We start from the raw sequence: 24,018 nt of genomic DNA, 5'->3' as shown, positions 1-24,018 counted from the left end.
GGGGTGGCTTGGGCGGGTCTTGTTGACCAGTAAGACCTAATGGAGGGCTTTTTGACAATACCCATATTTAGGGTGAGCCCCAAATTTTTTTTTAATTCCTGCAAATTGGTGGGCGTCCAATCTCTGGCATGGGTGGATGAAGGTTTCTGCCTTATATATTGCGTGGCATATAAATTTGTTTCGTGGACAATCTGATTTAGGATGTCGTCCGTTATAAATAAATGGAAGTAATCCATTTGGACAAAATTTGTATTGTCCACGGTTATGCCAGGAGTGGCAGTAAATCCGTGGATTCTAGGCCCAAAAGATGGGGCAGGTGCCCATACAAGAGCCTGGACTGGAGGGACCAGGCTGTCCCGTGCTACAGCGCTACTTGGCCCTGCGCTTTCATGTTCTGCAGTTTCGACTGCATCAGGGACAACGTCCCCTGAAGATGAACCTGAAGTGACGCTGTCATCGTCACTACCTAAAACAGGTTCCATCTCGAACGCCATCTCTGATGCGGTCTCCGACTCAGACCACAGCATGGCGTATGCCTCCTCGGCGCTAAACAACTTCCTCGCCATAACGTAACTAACACTAACACTAACTAAACAAATTTTATTTTTTTATTTTGTTTATAAAACACACAAACTAAGGCCCCATGCACACGACCGTGCCCGCAATTGCTGTCCGCGATCGCGGGCACGGCCGGCCGCTGACTGACAGCCGCATTTTCGGGCCGTGCTCCCATACAAAGTATGGGAACACGGCCCGCAAAATGCGAAAGAACGGACATGTTCCATAATTCCCGGAACATTTCCACGGCACTGACACCCTTCCGTAGTGCTACTGAAAGGTGTCAGCGTTCAATGAAAGTGAATGGCTCAGTTTTTGCGGACCGCAGTTGCGGTCCGCAAAAACGGAGGTTTTTTGCTGTCGTGTGCATGGGGCCTAACTGCTATATATATCTACACTACCGCTAACAAAAAAATAAACCGCTATTGCTATATATATTATATATATGTGGATATATATATAATTATATACTCCCTACCTGCCTATTCTAATAGAATAAAAGAAAGAAAGGTAGATAGATAGAAAAAAAGATAGATGGATAGATAGATTGTATAGATAGATAGAAATCTATCTATACAGAGAATGTTTTATAGTGTAACTGTTTGTTTTTTTTTCACTGTAATCTTCTGGCAGCAATTCTCCCGAGTCTCTTTTTCTCCTCAAACTGAAACAATATTTGAGGAGAAGAAAAGAGGCCGGAGATTTACTGCCAGAAAACTCAAAATAAAACAAATGTGGTCGCTGTGATTTTCACAGCGACCACATGTTCAGGGACCATCAGATTGGTCCCTGATACTCTGCCCAGTGCCCAGAGCTGTTGGTAACAGCGAGGGCACAGGGCTGTGTGCACGCGATCGCGGGCACAGGGCTGTGTGCACGCGATCGCGTGCACACTGTTTTATAAGCAGAAATGCATGTGATCGCTGTGATTGGTTGTCACAGCGACCACATGTTCAGGGACCATCAGATTGGTCCCTGATACTCTGCCCAGTGCCCAGAGCTGTTGGTAACAGCGAGGGCACAGGGCTGTGTGCACGCGATCGCGTGCACACTGTTTTCTAAGCAGAAATGCATGTGATCGCTGTGATTGGTTGTCACAGCGATCACATGTTCAGGGGCCAAAAGATTGACCCCTGACATTCTGCCCAGTGCCCATGGCTGTTAGCAACAGCCAGGGCATAGAGCTGTGTGCACGCGATCGCGCGTGCACAGTCTCTGAAGTGCGGCCGTATATATACTATACGCCGGACTTTAGAGACCCTGACCGCTGGCCGTATATTTACGGCCAGCGGTCGGGAACCTGTTAAAAAGAACTGGAATATTATCGTTGTCGGCAGCAGATCTCCCAGAGACGTCCTGCCGACATGATAGGAATGTATGAGGACGAGCAATCGGAGTAATGAGCGCTTGTCCCCATACTAGCTCCTTGTGACAGGAGCAAACGAGCGCCGATCAACGAGCTGTCTCGTTGATCGGCGCTCATTGCACCAGCTGAAATTAGCCGGTGTAATAGGGCCTTTATTGAGTCTGTGTACTCTGATATGTAGAAGTAAGGACTCATTCAGAAGAGCGTGTAACTCAACGGTCGTCAAACGGACACATGTATTTCAATGGGGTTGTTCACACGGCCGTTGTTTCAATGGAGCGTGTGAAGGGTCCGTGAAAAAATAGGACATGTCCTGTTTTCTTGCGTTTTCATGCATTCCTCCATAGACTGTAGTCTATGAGGGATCTGTTACATAAAAATAATTTTTCACCAACCTCCACCAGGTATTGCTGGTTTAATAGGTGAAATGCTGGTGGTTCCCTTTAAATGGAATTCTTCATGAAGTAGATTGCTGGTTCCATGTTTTTGTTCATAGGTTCTAAAGAGGTCACCTGGTTCCATACCATATCCTTACCATTCAATCTTTCAAAGTTTGAGAAATCAAGTTCAGCTTGCTTTAGCATAATCCTAAAGTGCCAAGAGAAATAAAATGAATGTACACCTTTTAACACAATGTTGTTTTTAGGTTCCACATTCTGTGCTGACTAATTTACTTAATATGTCTTTAAAAAGGTTGGAGCTTTATTTGACTTATGCAGGACTTCAAATCCCCGGCCTGTCAACAGCATCTAATAGAGGGAGCTTGCAGTAAGCTTATAAGCACCCCCTAGTGGTGACTGCAGGGATTCAGAATTACATTTTTTTAATTTGTCTATGTAGGGGCTCTAACCCCCATAAAAATATATTAAGAAATTAGTCAGCACAGAATGTTAGGATTGTTTAATATCATGTGACAGATTCCGCGTCTCCGATATTTTAGTTTTTCTGCTCCTATGAGTAGAACAACGGAAACACCGAACACAGATGTGATCAGATGTTCAGGCTCTGGCTTCCACTTGTAATAGAATAGCCTCTGCTGGAACCGTTGCAGGACGGAACCAACAATGCCCTACTGACCACATTGACTTACATTGGTGCTCATAAGTTTACATACCATAGGCAGAATTTGTAACGTGTGTACCATTTTTTAAGAAAGCTATAGTGATCAGAAAAAACACATCTGTTCTTTTTAATGTGTTTAAAATTAAACTATCATGCATCACAGAATAACACATTCATGAAACAAACCACAGCAATATAGGAAATAATAAAATGGTCCCGATCAAAGGTTTGCACACTGTTAGTTTTTATTATTGTGTATTGTCTCCTTTTGCATCAATGACGGCTTGCAGTCTTTTGTGATAGTTGTAAATGATACCCTTCATTTTATCATGTGGTAAAGCTGCCCATTCCTCCTGGCAAAAAGCCTCCAGATTCTGTAACTTCTTTGGTAGTCTAGCATGAACTGCAAATTTGGGTTCTCCCGAATGCGGCTCGGTGATGTTGAGATCAGGAGACTGTGATGGCCAGACCAGAACCTTCACTTTCTTCTGCTGCAGCCATTAAAGAGTGAACTTGGCCTTTTTTTCCACAACATTATTATGTTGGGAAGTCCAAGTGCGCCCCATGTGTACCTTCCAAACACATGAATGCAAGTTCTCTTTATTTCCTGAAAGGATGCTGTATTTATCCTGCCATCAATTTTAGCTAAATTCCTGTGAGGCTGTAGCAGATACCCCCACTCAAAGAAAACAGCAGAGATCCATCTCCACGTTTCACAGTAGGGATGGTGTGCCTCATTTTATAGACCTTGATTGTTTTTTTTCCAAAATAGTTTTTATTGGATTTTTAAAAGAACATTCCTTGCCTAATATGCTACCTGATCAAAAATAAACTCTGCAAGGTGCAACCTCTGTGAGCTAGGAGCCTTTATACCAATAATAACAAAATAATCAATTACCACACTGAATATTAATGAAGTGCAAAGTATCGATATCAGCACCGCAGTGAATTACATACAGTTCCATAAGAAAAAAACAAATACCTAAAAGTAAAAGTAAAGAAAAAGAAAAAAAAACAATTAAGGAGGGACCAAATAATAAACATCCAGTAACCTCACTATCAGGCATCTAATTCTGAGCCTGGGGAAGCTTTATAGTGAAGAAAAAAGTAAAAGAAAATCTAAATATCACTAGACAACTCTATACTCCTACACTTTATAATGACAATAAATGAGCAAACACTCTCTTCCACTACTCTAACATTCTGGGTGTCGTGGAAGGCTCGATTTGAAAAATTCCGGGTCCCAAAGGGCCCAACGTTTCAAAATGTCCCCCTTTGCTGAAGTAAAGGCTGCATATTGAGACTCCATCCTATAGGCAGTATTCACAGAAGACCATATCTCCTGAAGAGAAGGGGCAGAGGGGCTTTTCCAAGATCTAGCGATTGCGCTTCTAGAAGCTAAAATTATGTGAGATCCTACAGTTCAGGTATGTGGAGGTAAAGACTGCACAGAGAGAAAATATAACGCCAAATCAGGGGACAACGGGTATATTTGTCGACAAAAGCCTGTTAAGAGAGTCAAAAACTGTATACCAAAACGGCTGCAGGACAGGACATTGCCACCATGCATGTAAGTATGTACCTCGAGTGCCACATCCCCTCCAACATAAATCAGAATAGGCGGGATTAACTCTCGCAATCCGGACCAGGGTTAAATGCCATCTAAGTAATAATTTATGTGAAAAATCCCAATGATGAACACCTTTTGAAATGGATTTGGTCCAATTAAATGCAGCTAACCAATCCTCCTCCTTGTATACCCTCCCTAAATCCTGCTCCCAATTTCTAACATATTTAGACTTAATATCCTTATCACAATTAGCAAGGACACTATAAAAACATGAGATGCCCTTCATTTTAGATCTTTCTGAAAAAAAATAATATAAATGCCAGTCTAGGAAAACATGTGGTGGAAATGTCGATCTTTGAGACTGCATGTCTCACCTATAGATATTTAAAAAAAAGTCAGCTCTAGGTAGATGAAATGTACTGGAAAGGGATTCAGAGGAACGTAGACTATTAAGAGCGTATAAATACCCTATTTTACTAACATCTAAGGTCACCCAGTTAGTTATATCAATGGTAGGGATCATTGAATTAAGGTAAAACAGAGGCATGCTATGGAGGGTCACCGAATCCGAGTCCAAGCTATTAGCTACATATTTACTCCATGCTAAGGTCGTAGCTTTAATACTCAAAATCCTAGGAAAAGGATGCAAAGGGTTCGACAGCCCTACAGTTCTTAGTAACGATACAGCTTTACAACCCATACAGTTTTCTTCAATCTGCACCCACGCCTTATATGGGTGATTTGTCCACCAGTACTTTGTCTGATCTAAAAGGGAAGCTAAATAATATGACTTCAAATCAGGAACACCCATCCCGCCTTGTTTCCAGTGCTTAATCATCACCTTATATTGAGTTCTAGAGCACAAACTCAACCAAATGTAAGAGGAAATAATCTTCTGTAAACATTTAAAAAATTTAGCTGGAAGTGGTGTAGCTATTGTACGAAAAAAATATAGTATGGTCGGCAGCACCATCATCTTTTACCAGCCCATGAAAGTATTAGTATATTAGGATTAGTATACAAGTTTAATTGTTTAGGTACCGATAACAGCAACGGCTTAACGGAAGTTAATTTAATACCCAAATATTTCATGGATTTAGAATTTCATTGAAAAGGGAATTCCTGCGCTAGTGCTATTCGAGACCCAGAGGAGATGCCCACATTTAATATCTGTGATTTTTTATCATTAACTTTATAATAGGATACGATGCCAAAACTACTACGAACTGCCTTTGCTGCTAGCAAGTATGTACGTGGGTTTGATAAAGTCAGAATAACATCAGCGGCATAAAGTCCAATTTTGTGTTCAATGTTACCAACCTCCAGACCCCGAATATTATCATCTACTCTAATGGCTTCTGCCAACGGCTCCATGACCAGGGCAAAAATAAGCGGAGAAAGGGGGCAGCCCTGACGAATACCATTAGAAATTAAGAACGGTTGAGAAAAAATAACCAGAGGAGAATGTCCATCCGGACGGGTTAGAGTATGAAGCCATTATGGCTGAATTAATTCTCCCAAGAAACCCAAATTTTTGTAAGACTGCATCTAAGTAGCCCCAATGAACTCTATCGAACGCCTTCTCCGCATCCAGAGCCAGGAGCAGAGAAGACGTTCGAGCTATTTCCGCACATTGAATGAGATCCAGATTTCTACGTGTACCATCAGGAGCCTGTCTATGCACTACAAAGCCCACTTGGTCAGGGTGAATAATAGTTGGGAGAATATGGAAGAGCCTATTTGCCACCACCCTAGCATACAATTTCACATCCGTATTCAACAAGGAAATCGGACGGAAATTCGCCAGTGTATCTGGATCTTTGCCAGGTTTAGTTAGTGTGAAAATTGTCGCTGCAATTATTTCGGAGGGAAATTCCTTGTTTTCAGCCGCTCTGTTAAAAACAACCGCCAAAAGTGGAGCTAAAATGGGAGGCAACATTTTTTTAGTATCCATTCGAAAAGTTATCAGGGCCTGGTGATTTACCCAATTTAAGAGACTGTATGGCTTGCAGAACTTCCTCCGAAGTGAACGGGGAAGACAAATGCTCCAACTGGAAAGAAGAAATTCCAGGGAGTTGTAGATTATCTAAGAATTGTTGAATAGCAAGGGAAGAAGGCTGTATAATTGAATATCATCTTTGAGATTATATAATCTACTATAATACTCCCTAAAATTAGCCACAATCTCCTCCGGATTAATTATTTTTTGCCCCAAGCTAGATTTAATGAAAGCGATCCGTTGCCTGGCTTGTCTGGATTTCAGTTGTTTCGCCAAAAATTTGCAGCGTTTATTAGTGTATGCATAGAAATAGAATTTATATCTATGCACTATATGCTCATGCGCATTCAATAAGACTAGTCGGAGTTCATCGCATAGGGTCCGATGCTCTGTAGAAACCGTTCTAAAAGAAGACATTTTATTTCATTTTTCCAAGTCCGCAATCTTGGAAATAAGTCGAGAGGATTCTATATTATGAGTTTTTTAAAATATATGCAGCAGTTTGCAGGAACAACCCTCTCATGTAGGCTTTATGTTCCCCCCACACTGAAAAGATATTTGGAGTGGAATGCAAATTAATTTCAAAATAGTCTTGAAGACTAATGGCAAAATTAGACCTATGATCAGAGTAGTGAAGGACTGTATCATTTAAACGCCATAGGAAAGTCGAGGGCCCCTGAATAGAATATAATATATCCACTGAGATAGGTGCATTACCTGGCATTGGAGACTTTACAGAGGCCATACCTACCCACTAAGAACATATCTATCCTAGAGTAAGAAGAATGCTTAGTAGAGAAAAATGTATAGTCCCTCTCAGAACCATGTAAACATCTCTAGACGTCCCTGACAGTCAAACCATGAATAGAGGAAGAGCGTCTAGTAGAAACAGAAGAGTCAAGCACATGAAACATAACCTCATTGAAATCTCCCCCGATTAGGGCAAGGCCTTCTGTCACTTTTTTAATCTTGGCGAACATCTTGGCTACAAACTCATTTTGCTGTGAGTTTGAAGCATAGATATTAACCAAAGTAGACCTTACATAGTTAAGTTCACAAATAAGAATAAGATATCTTTCCTGTCTATCCGGGATAGAACGCACCAAGGAAAATGCTACATTGGTGGAAATAGCGATTAAAACACCCCTTTTTTTTACTGGACATAGAAGCTAAATACACATGTGGGAAGTTAGGATGGGTACTTCTAGGAGTCTTCTCATTATGAAAATGGGTCTCTTGAACAAACAAAACATCACATTCCAACGATAATGCCTCTTTCCACATAAGGTGTCGCTTATAGGGACTGTTTAGACCTCACACATTAATAGAAGATACTGTAACCGGCATCTAAGGGTATGTTCACACGCAGTGTTGTCAGACGTAATTCGGGCGTTTTATGCCTCGAATTATGCCTGAAAAACGCCCCTAATACGCCTACAAACATCTGCCCATTGCTTTCAATGGGAATTACAATGTTCTGTTCCCACGAGCCTTTTTTTTACGCGTCGCTGTCAAAATACGGCGCGTAAAATGACGGCTCATCAAAAGAAGTGCAGGACACTTCTTGGGACGTTTTTGGAGGCGTTTTTCATTGACTCCATTGAAAAACAGCTCTAAAAAGGCCGTAAAAAACGCAGCGAAAAACGCGAGTTGCTACAAAAACGTCTGAAAATCAGCAGCTATTTTTGCCTGAAAACAGCTCTGTATTTTCAGACGTTTTTGGTCACTGCGTGTGAACATACCCTAAGAACAGTGAAGAATTACACACTTGACCAAAAAAGCATAACCATGTATAAGTAAGTAGCTCATTACCCACAACCTGCAGGATACATAGAGCATCAAAGAACCCGGTAGGGTCAATGGATCTAGAAAAAAAAAAAATATAAAGGAAACAAGAAAAAAACATACAGCAAGTAAAACAAACAAAATTAAAAAAAGAAAAAGAAAAAAGAAGAAAAGAAAAAAAAAATAGACTGGAGTCACCCAGAGCAGCCAGAGCGCCCGGTGTTACTCTTTTGTCGGGGCGAACACCAAGCTCAGTAAACAGTTAGCCCAACTTTTAAATGTGGCATCCACAACCACCGATCGTCAGATATTTTCTCTGAATCATGAATGATGTCCTCGTTTACCGGCGGTCTTCCATTCATCATGGATTTTCCGAGGATAGGCAGTAGCAGTGATAGGAAAAGAGCCTAATAGAGCAATGTTCTATTTGTGCATCAATAATAAACCGTCCTCCACCAAATTCACCGTATGAAACACGCCTCTCCGGTTTATAATCAACTTTGTTGGAAATCCCAACTTGTAAGCAATAGCCACAGCTTGTAGGGCCTTCGTCACAGGAGAAAATGAGCGACGAGCTTGCAAGGTAGCTGCTGAAAGGTCCAGAAACAGCAAAATAGAAGCATATGGATCAGGCAATGAGGCCATTTTGCGTGCAGCTTGCAACAAGAGGTTTTTAATATGATAGAAATACACTCCTGCTAACACATCTCGAGGGGCATTTTCTGCTGCAGACTTCGCTTTAGGAATACGATGACCACGGTCTATAACAAACTCCGCAGTAGTAACCATAGGGAGGAGGATTTTAAACAGGTTTTGCAAGAACACCATTATATCAGGAGGTTGAACATCAGGAATTCCCCGAAACTTGATGTTATTCCTACATGATGTGTCCTCTAAATCAGTAACCTTGTCTTTAAGCCATTTTATGTCATCCTCCGCAGCAATATGAGCATCTACAAGCTTATTGTGAGCAATGGAGTAGTCACTCATTTTACATTCTAGGTGTGAAGTGCGGCTGTCCAATTCATCAACGGCCATTTGAAGCCCCTGTACAAAGATTTCTTTGCAGGGAAAGCAGCATGCCTTTCAAAGCCACTTCAGTAACTAAATTCTCAGAGTAGGAAAGTGTGTTCAAGTCACATTCTGTAGCAGGCAGGGAGGCATTAACAAGGGTGTTGTCCCCTGATTCGGCCGTGAGCGTGCTTCTTTTATAAGCAGAGCCCTTGGATGAAGGAGAGGCATGTGGTGATGAAGGAAGCCCCCGTTTACTGCTGTCCTTACCTCCATTTGCATGAGGCGATACCAGGGCCGGCGTCAGCACCCGGTAAACCCGGGCAAGTGCCGGGGCCCACTGCTCTTGTAGGGGCCCACTCAGCCGCCAGGTGCTTTACGCCGCCCACCTGCTTAAACGAACTGTAGCCATCCGTGGTGCGTGGCGGCAGATTGCAGAGTAGCAGAGCGGAGGCCTCGCCTCTCGCATCCATAACAACCTAGCGTTGTGGCGCAGATGACGTTTTAATGTCACTCTGACGCAATTACGTCATCTGTGCAACTGCGCCGCATCGCTATGTTATTGTGGATGCGAGCGGCACCAAATCAAGTGCCAGTGAGAAGACAGTGACAGGAGTCGGGACCGTGTTAGGTGAGTTTATTTTAATTATTTTTATTGGAGCAAAGGCACCAAACTGGCCGGGGACACAAACCTGTGATCTAAAACTTTCACATGGGGGCATAAACTGGGGCAGGGCAGAAACTGGGGGCTCGCTTGACTTTTACATGGAGAACATCAACGGACTAACTTCTATATGGGGTCATGTATGTATGTATGTCCATGTATGATACTGTCTGATGGGCCCTGTATCTAAGCCTACCTTGTGGTAGGCTTAGATACATGGTCTAAAAGATAGTATCACACATTGGCTCTGTATCTAAGCCTACCACATGTGTTACTCAGTTTTTTTGTGTGTTTGTGTTTTTTTACTGTTTCGGTCGTTGGACTACGTCGAATTCGAGGACTACTTCGATGATGGATTTTTTTATTTTCAATAAAATGGTAATGAGGATTGTGTGTTTTTTTTTATTTCAATAAAATATTTTTTCTCTGTCCTTGTATTTTCTTTTAAACTTTTATTATTACCGCTTCAGTAATGGCCACTGGCTGATTTACAGCGTCCATTACTGAGGCAGGTGCAGAGGATAACACTAAACCCCATTATTACCTTGGTACCCCCTACCACCAGGGGTGCCGGGAAGAGCTGGGTACAATCCAGTACACGACCATCTGTAGCGACGGTCGGGCACTGGGGCGGCCGTAGGCTGGTATTATTAGGCTGGAAAAGGCCAGAAACAGTGACCTCCCCACCCTGGTAATGCCAGGCGGCTGCTGCTGTGTTGTGTCTGGCTGGTTATGAAAAATGGGGGGGGAACCCACGTAATTATTTTTTTTTTAAATGGAAAAAACTACCCCCCATTTTTCATAACCAGCCAGATACAACACCGCAACGGCAGGCAGCATTACCAGGGTGGGAAGTGCCACTGTTTCTTGCCTTTCCCAGCCTAATAATACCAGCTGCGGCCGCCCCAGTACCCGACTATCACTGCAGATGGTCGGGTGCTGGATCGTACTCTGCTCTTCCCGACACCCCTGGTGGCGGTGGGTACCGGGGTAATAATGGGGGTTAGCGATAGCCTCTGCACCGGCTAACACTAAGCCTCACCTTAGTAATGGATGTTGTCAATCAGTCAGCGGCCAATAGTAAGGTGGTAGTAATAAAGTTTAAAAAAAATACAAGAAATAGAAAAAATATTTCATTGAAATAAAAAATAACACACATCCCTCTTTAACCATTTTATTGAGAATAAAAAAAGTAGTCATCGAAGTAGTCCTCGAATCCGAAGTAGTCCAGCATCCGAAACTGTAAAAAAAACAAACACACAAAAAAATTTGTAAGATATAACAAAGCAAAGCAAGTACATACATACACACACACACATTTTTTTGGGGGGTGAACGTATGTTAGTACAAGGATACTTACTGCTGGGGCCCTGTATCTAAGTATATCATATAAAATGTTTTCATATTCACTGTCTAGTTTGTGCCTTTATACCACGGCCGCTCGAGTTGCACCGCAAAGAGGCCCCCAAGGGCCCCCCTAAACCTGGAGCCGGCCCTGGGCGAGACATCGCTACAAGTGGGAGATGAGCGGCACGAGCATGTCATGTGCAGCTCTTTCATGTTCGGCAGACGCCGGAGAAGAGCGTTGTCCAGTGCTATCTTGTGAGGACAAAGCCGAGGAGTAGAAGTCAGTAAGACGCCGCGGCCCAGACTTATCGCCGTGTCTCCGTACCATGGCTCATCTCCCAAGGATTCCGGAAGCCGGGGTAAGTGTTTGGGAAGGGTATCAGGTCGTGGATCGCTGCTATGTGCCGCTAAACAAGGGCCAACAACGAAGCTCGCCTACATTGCGGCCATTCAGAAACGCGGCCAGACACTGCCCCCATTTTATAGACCTTGTTGACTCCTCTTCAAACAAAGAATTTATCCATGCGACCATAACATTTTTATTTATTTTTTTAATTGTTTTTATTAGTTTTTTTAGCGGTTCAAAACAAAACAAAGTAAAATAACTGTGAGATACAGTATGATACACATATCGTTGATATGGGACCATAACATTTTAATTTGGTCTCATTACTCAACATTATTTTGTTACAAAAGTTCTGAGGCCTCTCTAAGAGATGTCTAACTTAGGGTTTGTTCACAGAGTTTTTTGCAGGCCGAAAATTCTGACTCAAAATTCCGTCTGGAATTTTGAGGAAGATGTTGATCTGTCTGCATGCCATTTGCCGCGTTTTTCACAGTGTTTTTTGTCCGCGGCCCTTGAGCTCCATGGGCAAAAACGCAGCGAAAAACACTTTCTCTACCTCACATTGATTTCAATGGGAGGTCAGAGATGTAAACGCCCGAAGATAGGCCATGTCGCTTCTTTTTCCCGTGAGCTGCTCTTGACGTTTTTACCGTTTTCGGATGATTTTTTGCCGCATTTCCTGACGCGTTTTCCGAGTAAAAAAACGTGTAAAAAAAACCTCAGTGTGAATAGGTCCTTACTGTATATGTGCTGTTGTTGTGTCTTTGATGCAGCAATAGCTTTTTTTCTGACAACTCTTGTCATGCAGCCATTTTTGTTCAAGTATCTTCTCTTCTTATTGTTCATGCTGGGGTCCGCTATGCTGGGGGAGAGAATTCTAGCTGGGGTGGTGGAGTATTTAAACTAGGGCTGAGGAGGGAGGTCAATGTAGAAAATAAAGGGGTAGTTAGGTTAGAGAGGGATCAGACTATATTGGTGGGGGAGAACCAGACTGTGGGGAGAGGACTAGACAACAGGATAAGGAGATCCTTTTGTTACAAAACAGCAGTGAAAATAAAAATGCCCAAATAATGTCAAATAATCACATTTCTGATAATAAAAGTGAAAAACTGAAAGGCAAGTTAAAGTGTATGTTCACAAATGCCAGAAGTCTAGAAAGCAAAATGGGGGAGCTGGAGGCCTTGATACTGGAAGAAAATATAGATATAGTTGGTGTTGCTGAAACATGGCTAGGCTCTTCACACAACTGGGCTGTAAATCTACAGGATTTTACACTTTTTCGGAAAGACAGTACAAATAGGAAAGGCGGTGGTATATGTCTGTATATGAGAAGTGATATGAAGGTGAGTGTGAAAGAGAGAATAGTGGGTGAAGATTGTGAGGAGGTAGAAACCTTGTGGGTGGAATTACAAAGGGAGGTAAACATTGAAAAAATTACTTTTGGTGTAATCTATAGACCCCCCAATATAACTCAGGAGATGGAAGTTAAGCTATATAAACAGATGGCTGAACAGGCGGGTACTGTAGTAATAATGGGAGATTTTAATTACCGGGATATTAATTTGTGTCATGGTTCGGCTTCAACTGCAAAGGGGAGACATTTCCTCAACCTGTTGCAGGAAAATTTTATGGGCCAGTTGATGGAAGACCCGGCTAGAGGTGAAGCTCTGTTGGATCTGGTCAGTTCTAAAAATGCAGAGCTTGTTGGGAATGTCAATGTTCGTGAAAACCTCGGTAACAGTGAACACAATATAGTTACATTTTACCAATACTGTAAAAAACAAACACAGGCTGGGAGGGCAAAAACACTTCATTTTAAGAAAGCCAATTTCCCCAGGATGAGGGCTGCAATTCACGATATAGACTGGGAAGAACCAATGGTAAATAATGGGACAAATGATAAATGGGAGATTTTCAAATCTACTTTGGGTAAATATAGTGCAAAATTTATTCCTATAGGTAACAAGTATAAACGACTAAAATTAAATCCCACATGGCTTACACCGTCTGTAAAAAGGGCAATACATGACAAAAAAAAGGGCATTTAAAAAATACAAATCTGAGGGTACAGCTGTAGCCTTTTTAAATTATAAAGAGCGTAATAAAATCTGTAAAAATGTAATAAAATTAGCAAAAATACAAAATGAAAGGCAGGTGGCCAAGGATAGTAAAACAAATCCCAAAAAATTCTTCAAGTATATATATGCAAAAAAGCCAAGGTCTGAACATGTAGGACCCCTAGATAGTGGTAATGGGGAGTTGGTTACAGGGGATCAAGAGAAGGCAGAGTTACTAAATGGGTTCTTTAGCTCTGTATATACAACAGAAGAAAGAGCAGCTGATGTAGCCGCTGCCAGTGCTGGTAATATATCAGTTAATATACTGAATTGGATGAATGTAGATATGGTCCAAGCTAAATTAAATAAAATAAATGTGCACAAGGCCCCGGGACCAGATGGGTTACACCCTAGAATTCTTAGAGAGCTTAGTTCAGTTATGTCTGTCCCCCTTTCCATAATATTCAGAGATTCTCTAGTGACTGGTATTGTGCCAGGGGACAGGCGCAGGGCAAATGTGGTGCATATTTTCAAAAAGGGCTCTAGGTCTTCCCCGGGTAATTATAGACCAGTAAGCTTAACATCCATCGTGGCAAAAATGTTTGAGGGGCTATTGAGGGACTATATACAGGATTATGTGACAAAAAATAGTATTATAAGTGACAGCCAGTACAGTTTTACTAAGGACAGAAGTTGTCAAACTAACCTGATCTGTTTTTATGAAGAGGTGAGCAGAAGCCTAGACAGAGGGGCTGCTGTGAATATAGTGTTTTTGGACTTTGCAAAGACATTTGACAATGTCCCTCATAGACGTCTAATGGGTAAATTAAGGACTATAGGTTTAGAAAATATAGTTTGTAATTGAATTGAGAATTGGCTCAAGGACCGTATCCAGAGAGTTGTGGTCGATGATTCCTACTCTGAATGGTCCCCGGTTATAAGTGGTGTACCCCAGGGTTCAGTGCTGGGACCACTATTATTCAACTTATTTATTAATGATATAGAGGATGGGATTAATAGCACTATTTCTATTTTTGCAGATGACACCAAGCTATGTAATATAGTTCAGTCTATGGAAGATGTTTGTGAATTGCAAGCGGATTTACACAAACTAAGTGTTTGGGCATCCGGTTGGCAAATTAAGTTTAATGTGGATAAATATAAAGTTATGTATCTGGATACCAACAACCTGCATGCATCATATGTCCTAGGGGGAGCTACACTGGGGCAGTCACTTGTTGAGAAGGATGTGGGTGTACTTGTAAATCATAAACTAAATAACAGCATGCAATGTCAATCAGCTGCTTCAAAGGCCAGCAAGATATTGTCGTGTATTAAAAGAGGCATGGACTCGCAGAACAGGGATATAATATTACCACTTTACAAAGCATTAGTGAGGCTTCATCTAGAATGTGGAGTTCCGTACTGGGCTCAAGTTCATAGAAAGGATGCCCTGGAGTTAGAAAAAAATACAAAGAAGAGCAACAAAGCTAATAAGGGGCATGGAGAATTTAAGTTATGAGGAAAGATTAAAAGAACTTGTCACGGACACTGGGTTTGTGGACCCACTAGGCCGTAGCGGGGAGGCAGCTGACCAGGTCACAGTCTATGTGAAAGTAAGATGGAAGACAGTAATGCTTAGGTACCTGAAATAGTCCGGGCGGTGGCTGTGGCTTCAGCACGGATGGAGGCAGGTGCGGAAAGTGGCGCCAGACGTGGCGGGCAGTATCCGATGAGCAGATGGCACTTGACGTGGCAGAAGACACTTGACGTGGCAGTTGGCACTTGACGTGGCAGATGGCACTTGACGTGGCAGATGGCACCTGACGTGGCAGATGACACTTTACGTAGCACATGGCACTTGACGTGGCAGATGACACTTGACGTGGCAGATGGCACTTGACGTGGCAGATGACACTTGACGTGGCAGATGCCACTTGACGTGGCAGATGGCACTTGACGTGGCAGATGACACTTGAACACGGGTAGGCACAGGAACAATGCGGAATACAGGAACGGTAACAGGGCACGGGTAACAGCTGGACCGGGAGACACTAAGGGACCATTTGCGAGACAGATTGGGAAAGACTAACAGCGCTCAGGCAAGGATCAGAAGGGCTGGGGCATTCTTATAGGGCAGGAAATCATGTGGGTTAATGAACATTGTTTTCATGTGCGCGCGCTGGCCCTTTAAGAGCGGGCGCGAGCGTGCGCGCGCACCCTACGGGACCCAGCCGGATGGAGCGGAAGTGAGCGCTGGCATCTCCTAGGAGGGAGACGGAGGCCAGCGCTCACAGATCCATGGCTGCGGGCATCGGGAGGTGAGTGAACCTGACGGCCCGTGGCCATGGGCGCTACAGTATCCCCACTCTTACGCCCCCTCTTCTATGGACCAGAGTGAGAGAGGAACTTTTTAATAAGAGTAGGGGCGCTGAGGTTCTCTTCTGGCTCCCAGGACCTCTCCTCAGGACCAAACCCTCTCCAGTCCACCAGATAGAAAGTCCTTCCTCCAACCGCTTTTGCGGTCCAGGATCTCCTTTACCTCGAATACATCAGAAGGACCGCTGGAAGCAACTGTGGAACTAGAGGTCTTGCTGTAGCGGTTCAGGACCACTGGTTTCAGGAGGGACACATGGAAGGAGTTAGGGATTCTGAGGGTAGGGGGCAGCCGCAGCTTATAGGAAACAGGGTTAATTTGTTGCAGGATCTCGAAGGGACCAAGGAACCTGGAAGCAAACTTGTATGAAGGCACCCTCAAGCGAATGTTTCGAGAGGACAGCCAGACTTTAGTCCCAGGAAGATACTGAGGCGGCTCTCTTCTTTTGGTATCTGCCTTACGCTTCATGCGATCTACCGCCTGCAAAATAGAGGACCGGGTCTGTTGCCAGATTTGCAGGAAGTCCCCATATGCAGAGTCAGCAGCGGGTACCTGAGATGAAGTCGACACTGGAAGAGGAACTCTGGGATGTTGACTGTACACGATGTGAAACGGAGTGGAGGTGGTGGACTCACTTGTGTGGTTATTATAAGAAAACTCCGCCCATGGTAGAAGCTGTACCCAGTTATCGTGCTGTGAAGAGATGAAGTGGCGGAGATAATTTTCCATGATCTGGTTGATCCTCTCAACTTGCCCATTGGACTGGGGGTGATAGGCAGAGGAAAAGTCCAAACTCACATCCAGGAGTTTACAGAGGGCTCTCCAGAACTTGGAGGTAAACTGAACCCCCCGGTCGGACACAATGTGAAGAGGCAAGCCATGCAAGCGGAAGATGTGCTGAATGAAGAAGCTTGCCAGTCGAGGAGCAGAGGGTAGGCCGGTCAGCGGGATAAAATGTGCCATCTTAGAGAACCGGTCCACCACCAGCCAGATGGTGTTGCATCCTGCTGAGAGAGGAAGGTCCGTGACGAAGTCCATAGCGATGTGCTGCCAGGGGGCACTGGGTACAGGCAGGGGCTGAAGCAGGCCGGCAGGCTTGCTGTGAGCCACCTTGTTAGAGGTACACATCGTGCAAGCAGAGACAAAGTCCAGAACATCCTTAGGTAGTGTGGGCCACCAGAAGTGATGAGCGATCAGGTCTTGGGTCTTACAGACACCGGCGTGCCAAGCTAGTTTAGAACTGTGTCCCCAGCGGAGAATTCTTTTTCTGTCTGCCAACCGAACAAAAGTTCTCCCTGGAGGGATATTTCTAAGCTGCAGAGGATTGGCGGTGACAACGCAGGATGGGTCTATGATCGTCTGAAGGGACTCCACCGTGTCTTCCGTTTCGAATGATCTGGACAGGGCATCGGCCCTCACGTTCCTGTCAGCGGGACGGTAGTGGAGCAGAAATTGGAAACGGGTGAAGAACAGTAACCACCTGGCTTGACGAGGATTCAGTCTTTGAGCGGACTGAAGGTAAGTGAGATTCTTGTGGTCGGTGAAGATCAGGATGGGGTGAGCAGCGCCCTCCAGAAGATGTCTCCACTCCTCCAGGGCCAATTTGATAGCCAGTAGCTCCCGATCTCCAATGGAATAATTGCGCTCAGCAGAGGAAAACAGTCTTGAGTAGTAGCCACACACTACTGCCTTTCCTTTGGAGATCCTCTGGAACAGAAGTGTGCCTGCACCAACAGAGGAAGCGTCCACTTCCAGTGAGAACTGCCGAGATATGTCAGGGTGATGGAGGATCGATGCTGAAGTGAAGGCTTTCTTGAGGCTAATGAATGCAGACTCTGCCTCCGGAGTCCACACCTTGGCGTTCACACCCTTCTTGGTAAGGGTAGAGATGGGGGCCGTCAGAGAAGAAAAGTTCGGAATAAACTGCCGGTAGAAATTGGCGAAACCCAGGAACCGCTGTATGGCCCTTAGGCCTTGAGGACGTGGCCATTCCAGGACAGACTTTAACTTCTCAGGGTCCATCTTAAGGCCTTGATCCGAGATGACATAGCCCAGGAAGGGCAGAGACCTCTTTTCAAAGGTGCATTTCTCTAACTTGGCATACAAGCGATTCTCTCTTAGTCGCAGAAGAACTTGACGAGCGTGCCTCCGATGGGTCATCAGATCTGGGGAGAAGATTCGAATATCATCGAGATAAACTACAACACATGTATAGAGGAGATCTCGGAAGATGTCATTAACGAACTCCTGAAATACTGCGGGAGCGTTACACAGTCCGAAGGGCATCACTCTGTATTCGTAGTGCCCATCGCGGGTGTTAAATGCCGTCTTCCAGTCGTCACCCCGGCGAATCCGGATTAGATTATAGGCCCCTCGCAGATCTAGCTTGGAAAAATTTTTGGCTCCTCGTATGCGATCAAACAGCTCGGAAATGAGTGGCAACGGGTACTTGTTCTTGACCGTGATCTGATTGAGACCACGGTAATCAATGCAGGGTCGGAGAGATCCATCTTTCTTTTTAACGAAGAAGAATCCTGCCCCGGCCGGGGAGGAAGATTTTTGAATAAAACCCCTCTCCAAGTTCTCCTTGATATAGGCTGACATCGATAAAGTCTCTGGCAAGGAGAGAGGATATACTCGTCCACGGGGAAGAGAAGCATTGGGAACCAGTTCAATGGGACAGTCATAATTCCGATGTGGAGGCAACGTCTCAGCCTCTCGTTTGCAGAAGACATCCGCAAAACTGGCATACTGAGAAGGTAGATCGGAGAGTGACTGAGGCAGAGGGGGCACAACAGGACGGACTTGTGACAGGCAATGGCTATGGCATCTGGAGCCCCATTGAAGAACCTCTCCAGAACTCCAGTCGAGTGTCGGGGCGTGTAGACTGAGCCATGGCAGACCCAGCAGGATAGGATTGATAGCCTTGGGTAGTACCAGGAAGGAGATCTGTTCTGAGTGAAGAGCTCCGACCCGTAATGTCACCGGCTCAGTGATGAGCATGATTGGATCAGGCAACGGTAGACCATTCACAGAGGCAACTGCCGGGGGTCTCTCCAGACGGACTGTGGGTAGTTGAAACCGATCCACTAGATCTTGGTGGATAAAATTAGCAGCCGCTCCAGAGTCAAGATAGGCGGAGGAAGGATGTAAAGTCTGTCCGGTGACGATGGCCACAGGTATCGATAATTTGGAAGAGGTTTTGACGTTTGGAGACGTTCCACCTAGAGTTGCCTCTCCAACCAACCCTAGGTACTGGAGTTTCCCGGTTTCTGTGGGCATTGACGCACAGAATGACACTTGAGGCCGCAATACATGCAAAGTCCAGAGGAGCGTCTGCGCTTCTTCTCCTGTTCAGATAACCGGACTCTGTCTACCTGCATGGGTTCCTCAGGTAGCGCACTAGGAGTGGGCAATAGTGGTCTCTGGGCAGGGGGTGCTGGTCTGTGGGCCCGGCTCTCCTGACGAACCTCTTGAGAGCGCTCCCGGATTCTCATATCAACCCGGGTGGCTAACAGGATGAGGGCATCCAAGGTAGAAGGAAGGTCGCGGGCTGCCAGTTCGTCCTTGATGTGAGGGTACAGTCCCTGCCAGAAGGTCGCCACCAGTGCCTCATTGCTCCATGCCAGCTCGGCTGCTAGGGTACGGAAGGAGATCGCATACTCCCCTACTGTGGAGCCTTCTTGCTTGAGGGTCAACAGAGTGGCTGCGGCAGAGGATGTTCGACCCGGCTCCTCGAACACGGCACGAAAGGACTGCAGGAAAAAGGCTAGGTCCGAGGATACAGGTCCCTGTTGCTCCAAGATTGGGTTCGCCCATGCGAGGGCCTTACTAGCGAGGAGTGAGATAATGAACGCTACTTTAGCCTCCTCAGAGGGGAAGAGATGAGGCCGTAGCCTAAAATGCACCGTGCATTAAGAAATCTTCTGCATGCTCTGGGGTCACCGTCGTAGCGAGGAGGAAGAGGCAGACGAACTGAGGATCCGGAACAAACAGGGGGAGCAACAGGCAGTGGCACGGCAACAGCCTCTGGAGGAAGAACCGGGGGTGGAACAGCGAGTAGATCCAGGCGGACCAGGATAGAATTCACCGCCTCAAGGAGTTGATCCTGACGTGTGCATCTCTGTCTGAATCTTCTGTACTGGGGTCTTGGGCTGGCCAGCGGGTTCCATGGCCTGAGCGTACTGTCACGGACACTGGGTTTGTGGACCCACTAGGCCGCTCCGCCGTAGCGGGGAGGCAGCTGACCAGGTCACAGTCTATGTGAAAGTAAGATGGCAGACAGTAATGCTTAGGTACCTGAAATAGTCCGGGTGGTGGCTGTGGCTTCAGCACGGATGGAGGCAGGTGCGGAAAGTGGCGCCAGACGTGGCGGGCCGTATCCGATGAGCAGATGGCACTTGACGTGGCAGAAGACACTTGACGTGGCAGTTGGCACTTGACGTGGCAGATGGCACTTGACGTGGCAGATGGCACCTGACGTGGCAGATGACACTTGACGTGGCAGATGGCACTTGACGTGGCAGATGACACTTGACGTAGCAGATGACACTTGAACACGGGTAGGCACAGGAACAATGCGGAATACAGGAACGGTAACAGGGCACGGGTAACAGCTGGAACGGGAGACACTAAGGGACCATTTGCGAGACAGACTGGGAAAGACTAAGGGTATGTTCACACGAGGGCGTCCGTAACGGCTGAAATTACGGGGATGTTTAAGCCTGAAAACATCCCCGTAATTTCAGCCGTAACGGCATGTGCAGGCGCTTGAACGCCGCGTCCATTACGGACGTAATTGGCGCTGCTATTCATTGAAGTCAATGAATAACGGCTCCAATTACGGCCAAAGAAGTGACAGGTCACTTCTTTGATGCGGGCGTCTATTTACGCGCCGTCATTTGACAGCGGCGCGTAAATTACGCCTCGTGTGAACAGACAAACGTCTGCCCATTGCTTTCAATGGGCAGATGTTTGTCAGCGCTATTGAGGCGCTATTTTCAGACGTAATTCGCGGCAAAAACGCCCAAATTACGTCCGTAAATAGGCCGTGTGAACATACCCTAACAGCGCTCAGGCAAGGATCAGAAGGCCTGGGGCATTCTTATAGGGCAGGAAATCATGTGGGTTAATGAACATTGTTTTCATGTGCGCGCGCTGGCCCTTTAAGAGCGAGCGCGAGCGTGCGCGCGCACCCTACGGGACCCAGCCGGACGGAGGGGAAGTGACCGCTGGCATCTCCTAGGAGGGAGACGGAGGCCAGCGCTCACAGATCCATGGCTGCGGGCGTCGGGAGGTGAGTGAACCCGAGGGCCCGCAGCCATGGGTGCTACAGAACTAAACCTATTTAGCCTTGAAAAAAGACGACTAAGGGAGGACATGATTAATTTTTATAAATATATTAATGGCACATACAAAAAATATGGTGAAATCCTGTTCCATGTAAAACCCCCTCATAAAACAAGGGGGCACTCCCTCCATCTGGAGAAAAAAAGGTTCAACCTGCAGAGGCAACAAGCCTTCTTTACTGTGAGAACTGTGAATCTACGGAATAGTCACCGCAGGAGCTGGTCACAGCAGGGACAGTAGATGGCGTTAAAAAAAGGCTTAGATAATTTCCTAGAACAAAAAAATATTAGTTCCTATGTGTAGAAATTTTTACCTTCCCTTTTCCCGTCCCTTGGTTGAGCTTGATGGACATGTGTCTTTTTTCAGCCGTACTAACTATGTAACTATGTAACTATGAAACAGCCAAAGCACTTTGTTTCAGAAAAGCCTGTATTTCAGTAAGAGTTACTTGTGGGATTTTTATTGCATTTGTGCTTGAAACCTTTCTTGGTCTACCCGACCGTGGCTTGGTATTAACAGAACCCATAATTTTCCATTTCTTGATCAAGGTTTGAACAGAACTGATTGCCATTTTCAAATCTTTGAATATCTTTTTATATAGTTTTTCTGATTTCTAAAGATTAACTACTTTTGCTCACAGGTCCTTTGTCAGTGCGGCCTGGATAAAATGCACAAGGGTTTCTCAAGACCTATGAAACTCATTGGGTGAATTTATTAAGGCTAGCGTTATGACAGCCTTAAACTGAAGTACAGCGAAATAAAATGAGCCAAATTTATTAAGAAAGAAACGCGCCAAATTAATTTATAAATTTGGCGCATCTCTAGCAGTTCTAAAGACAGAAAACTGAAATCTAACTTTCATAAAATAAGATAACTCTTCATAAAAAATATATTTGGGTGCCACCCGGAAAGATTCGTCAATCCAATATAATAGTAATTAAAAAAGGCACTCCTCAGATGTAATAAAAAAATGAAAATAGCTTTATTGATCACCAATTATAATATATTTATTTCGGGCACCAGAAAGCAAGATTTTTCATAAATATAAAAAAAACTTTAATTTAATTAAATGATCTCCAAAATAATACTAAAATGTAGATAATTGTCTACTGTGTCAACATTGCATGATAATAGATTGAACCAGATGGACTTCTGTCTTTTTCCAACTTAACAATGTTGCTATGAATATACTTGTCTTTTTATCATTATGTATGACAATGTGCACAGTAGCAGTTTCCAAATTGACTTTGACAGAATCTATTCTTATTCTCGGTGCATTGATAATAGAATCAGATATATAATCAATATTCTTGATGCTGATGCCAGCTAGAATCATTGTTGCATCTTATTATGCATTCATTCTAAGTATCTGATGTTATCTGAATACCACTTTACAACGCTACTATCATTATTTTTTGTAAATACAGATGCTTGTGCAATAATCACTTTCTTAACTTGTCAATATTTTGTATGATAGAGGTCACTTATGAAGCCAAAACGTAAGGTTTCCTGCTGTTTCGTTTTTGATGTAGGCAAGTGTAACGACGCTGGCAGGCCACAGGACGGCGGAACTAGACCTCAACTATAAAAATCCTCTTTCCCGGGGACTAACAGTGTTTCCCAGTATTCCGTTTTTCCCAAACCGAATTGTGAGCCAACCAGACAGTCAAAGGGAAGAGACATATGGAGCACGTATCACAATACTGATGGGCAGTAGGAATGCATAAAAAAGGAACTCACCGATTAAACACAGGAATGCTAACAAGATGATGATGTCTGATAGATGATGGAGCAAACGGATCATGGGTGATGATAACAGTCAGATGATAATAGCAAATCGATGGTGGGTGATGACAACAGTCAGATAATGGTAGCAAATGTATAATGTGTGATGACTACAAGCTGACCCTAACTAGCTAACCCCATATCTACCCCTGGATCTCTCCCTGAACTCTGACCCTATCACCAGATGCCACTAACCATCACTGTCCCAAACACTGGCCTTAATCAAGTCCCTAATCTGCAGACATTGTCCCTAACACAACGCCAGGAATGACAGATATTGGCGTAAATTGTGACTCATAGCAGACGTAGATATGCATTTCTGGTACATGGACAGCCAAAGATGCGCCAGATGTATTAAGAAGCGTGTGTCTCTTAAAAACTGTCGCATTTCACGCTGATGAAGTTTAGTTTTAGGCTGGGTTCACACGACCTATTTTCAGGCGTAAACGAGGCGTATTATGCCTCGATTTACGCCTGAAAATACGGCTACAATACGTCGGCAAACATCTGCCCATTCATTTGAATGGGTTTTCCGACGTACTGTGCCGACGACCTGTCATTTACGCATCGTCGTTTGACAGCTGTCAAACGACGACGCGTAAAATTACTGCCTCGTCAAAGAAGTGCAGGACACTTCTTTGAAATGTAATTTGAGCCGTTTTTCATTGAAGTCAATGAAGAACAGCTCAAGATTACCGGCGTCAAAGACGCCTCGCAAAATGCGAGGAGGAGCTTTTACATC

The 24,018-nt window shown here is 44.6% G+C and overlaps 1 long non-coding RNA gene across 1 annotated transcript in view; it reads left to right on the top strand.

Annotated features, from left to right (window-relative positions):
• Positions 1-23,194, top strand: part of LOC142741408 (uncharacterized) — a 29,884-nt gene extending 6,690 nt beyond the window's left edge. The window contains exon 3 of the long non-coding RNA XR_012881121.1: positions 23,024-23,194. This is a non-coding gene — a long non-coding RNA (uncharacterized LOC142741408). The remainder of the gene's footprint in view (positions 1-23,023) is intronic.
• The last annotated feature ends 824 nt before the right edge of the window (positions 23,195-24,018 follow it).

Source organism: Rhinoderma darwinii, chromosome 2 (assembly GCF_050947455.1).
Source record: "Rhinoderma darwinii isolate aRhiDar2 chromosome 2, aRhiDar2.hap1, whole genome shotgun sequence".
Taxonomy (NCBI): Eukaryota; Metazoa; Chordata; class Amphibia; order Anura; family Rhinodermatidae; genus Rhinoderma; species Rhinoderma darwinii.
This window is presented reverse-complemented; position numbering and strand designations above follow the sequence as displayed.